Raw genomic sequence first — 3,569 nt, 5'->3', positions numbered from 1 at the left:
AGATATAGATATATATATATATATATATACATATATGCATACATACATAAATACATACATACATACATACATACATACATACATACGTAGGTGGTTGTGTGCGCGCGCACATGTGTGATCGTGTGTATTTGTGCATGTTTTTTGTGAAATGCCGAGTTCCGCGTGTCTATCCTCATCAAAGCAACTGGTGTTTAAATGTCCTAACATATTATTCCCTATACTGTAGACCACTGTATGAGTATTTCCACAATCTTTCTAAATCTAGTATTTCTCCGTTGTATTTATATATCGACCATGTGTTCCATTCTATTCTTTATACTTTTATATATCAACCACTTGTTACGACAACGATTGCTGTATGTTCTGTGGATAAACGCGTAGCTAGCATCAAATAAAACAGCAGTTCACGAAGGAAACAGTCAACGAAACAGAAATAACTAGTAAATTTCATTTGGAATGTATTCTTTGTTTCCTTCTTTCTCCTTCTTTCTTTTAATCGAAATAAATCTGTATGCTATCAACCTGTTGGGTCGTTGTACACTCTCAAGGATTGTATAACTTGTTTGATGAACTAAAAGTTCACCGCTTAAGTTCATGTGGGCCAACCTATTCGTGTATGAGTATGTAATATGTGTGTCGTATGATAAATTCCTGAAATGTTTTACATGTTTCCACTGGTTTTTCCTAGCTGGTAGCTATAAAACGATAAACGTCGCCCTTTCAAAGCCTAGCTAGGTTCATGGGCCCGGTTTTCCGATTTCTATGGCGTATGTGTTGCCCCCAATTGGATGGGACGCCAGTCCATCGCAGCGTTACTAAAAAAGCAGGGAGAAAGACTGAGAGAAAGTTGGGGTGAAAGAGTACAATAGGGGTCGCCACCACTCCCTGCTGGAGCCTTGTGGAGCTTAGATGTTTTCGCTCAATAAACACTCACAACACCCGGTCTGGGAATCGAAACCGCGATCCTCCGACCGCGAGTCCGCTGCCCTAACCACTGGGCCATTGCGCCTCCAGCTGGTAGCCATGGCTCTTCAATTAACCGTGTTCTTTCTGGTTTTGTGAAGCCCATCTTCTTAAGATTGGTACTCATGCAGTTTGTTGTGTATCTATAGGCTCATTGTATGTAACAGAATATATTTATTTAGTTATGTAAGGCTGATTATTCGCCGAAATATTGCTCGAAGTTTCATGCTAGAGTGCATTCTTTCATGTTTTGAAGTGCATGAAGAGATGTTAAATAAAACTGTAGATTATTCACCCAAGTCAGCGCTGAATAAATCTTGCGGCAGTTTCTTTGCCTATCTTCTATTATTTATTTATTTATTTATTTTTTTTTTTTGATGGACAAAAGAAGAGCACTCTGATTAGAGCCCTACATTTAACAATATATTTGATTTGAGTTTCAGTGGATAACAAATTTCGAATTGAGGTTCTTGAGATAATGTATAAAACTTCACTATAGAAACAATGTTATGCAAGAAGGAATAGGTGACTTTGACATAGGTTCAGCTCAGGAATGTTAACAGTTTGTGTGTCAGGAAAGTGTTTATCTAATAATAACGGAAATATTCTTGATATGACGGTTTTTATGTCTATGCAACAGTTTAATATGTGTTGGCCAAACATACAGCATGAATGTAAAAATGAACAGAGTTAGAGCATTTATGTTATTTTGCGATACATATTTCTTTGTCACATGTAAATATCGTTATAGAGACCACACTTTGTACCAGTGGAGGAATTATATACATTGTGTTTATGTTAATCAAATCATGCACGAGAAGTTAATGTATTATGTTAAGAACCACGACCACCGAACAGATGGGATAAAATTTTCAGCCAGTGCAAACACAGAGCAACGAACAATCGGCTTTACAAGAAAATACATACGCATTGATGGACACACAGAAGGACACATACACACTCAAACACACACACACATACACATACACGCACACACACACATTTGTATATATATGTATACGTAGATATGCAAACAAAAACATAAATAGATGACAGGATATATATATATATATATATATATATATACACATACATATATGTTTGCTTAAAATTATTTATTACATGTATACATATATATACATATGAATACATATATATGCACATAATGCAAACACACCTAAACGTGCGCGTTTCTTGTTAGCATAATGCTGCTTATTACGAGCATCTAGCATATATTAGTGTGTTTAGTGTGTGTGTGTACGTGTGTGTGTGCGCGCGCACTGGTATGTTTCTGCGTAAGCATCTATATATGCATAATAAAGTGTGAAATACGAAAATATATCACAGCATGCAGGAATATGAAGCGCTGAATATACATGTACTTGTTATTGTATATTTTAATTATGTATTTGATAAATTTCTATTGTGTTTGTCAGAAGGCTACCTTGCTGCCGTCGCCTGATAATTATACCCACTCATTGAAAAGTCTCGAACACCTGAGCATAGCGTCTCTGAACAAAAATAACGCAGAAAGTAGGAAGTTTTGAATTGAACCTTCCTATCATATCACAGCATTATTGTTCATTGCAGTTTTAATGTGTGTGACGATGACCGTGCATTTGAATATGTGTATGATTATCTGCATGTATAGTCTTACATACATACAAGGATACACACAAGCACAAATATACATATACACACGTATAGAAATATGTATATGTATCTATCTGTTTGTCAGTCTATATGTATATAGACTCATGCATACTGGCATACATGCCCACTCTGTGTGCTTCTATTGCGTTGCATGTTTGTTGAATGAGTACCATGCGATTAGAAATGCTCTATTAGCATATGTGCGGATGTGGTGAAGTGAATAAATGTATAAATATATAAACATGTTTTATTCAAGAGAATTAACGAGTATCTCCGCGAACAAAACGAGACTGTGTTTTCCAAAATGGAGGCGAAAACCTTTCTCCGTGTGAACGGCTTATAAAATTGTTAAGACACTGAGATGAAACCAATGGTCGCCTTAATTCGCAAACAAAGAATGTATATCCACCAAAAGCGCATACATATTCAGGCGTCCACAAGTCATCATGAATTTGAGGCTTCCTCAGTCTGTGTGTGACCTATCTCTCTGTCCCTCTCTTTTGCTTCTCCTCCTCTCTCTGTCATTCTATCTATGTCTGTCTATCTCGGACGACGAGATAACTTCAGTCATGCCCAGGTATTGGATGTCTAGAATATAATACTTACGCTGGATTTACACAAAGTTATCAAAAATGTGGAGCTTGACAACAGAAGCAATCACTTTAATTATACCTGGATTGGTTATCATCAAAGATGTTGTAGAAAAATATCTCAAGATCTCAAGTACAAGGCGTGAAAATTCATAGAAACTCACAGAAAATGCTAAAATCTTACATTTGTATATTCAAAATATACAATATACATTTTAATACATATATTCATACAATGCAGTATTGGGCTTTTTACACACACACACACACACACACACACACACACACATACATACACCTACATATAGATGTAAACACACAAGCATGCGAACGCAAACACACACATGAACGCACACACACACA

The 3,569-nt window shown here is 36.3% G+C and overlaps 1 protein-coding gene across 5 annotated transcripts in view; it reads right to left on the bottom strand.

Annotated features, from left to right (window-relative positions):
* Window positions 1-3,569, bottom strand: part of LOC106876842 (LIM/homeobox protein Lhx9) — a 253,651-nt gene that overhangs the window by 16,333 nt on the left and 233,749 nt on the right. The window lies entirely within an intron of this gene.

The sequence above is a fragment of the Octopus bimaculoides genome, chromosome 1 (assembly GCF_001194135.2).
Source record: "Octopus bimaculoides isolate UCB-OBI-ISO-001 chromosome 1, ASM119413v2, whole genome shotgun sequence".
Taxonomy (NCBI): domain Eukaryota; kingdom Metazoa; phylum Mollusca; class Cephalopoda; order Octopoda; family Octopodidae; genus Octopus; species Octopus bimaculoides.
Note: the sequence above shows the minus strand (reverse complement) of the source record. Positions and strands in the feature narration are given on the sequence as shown.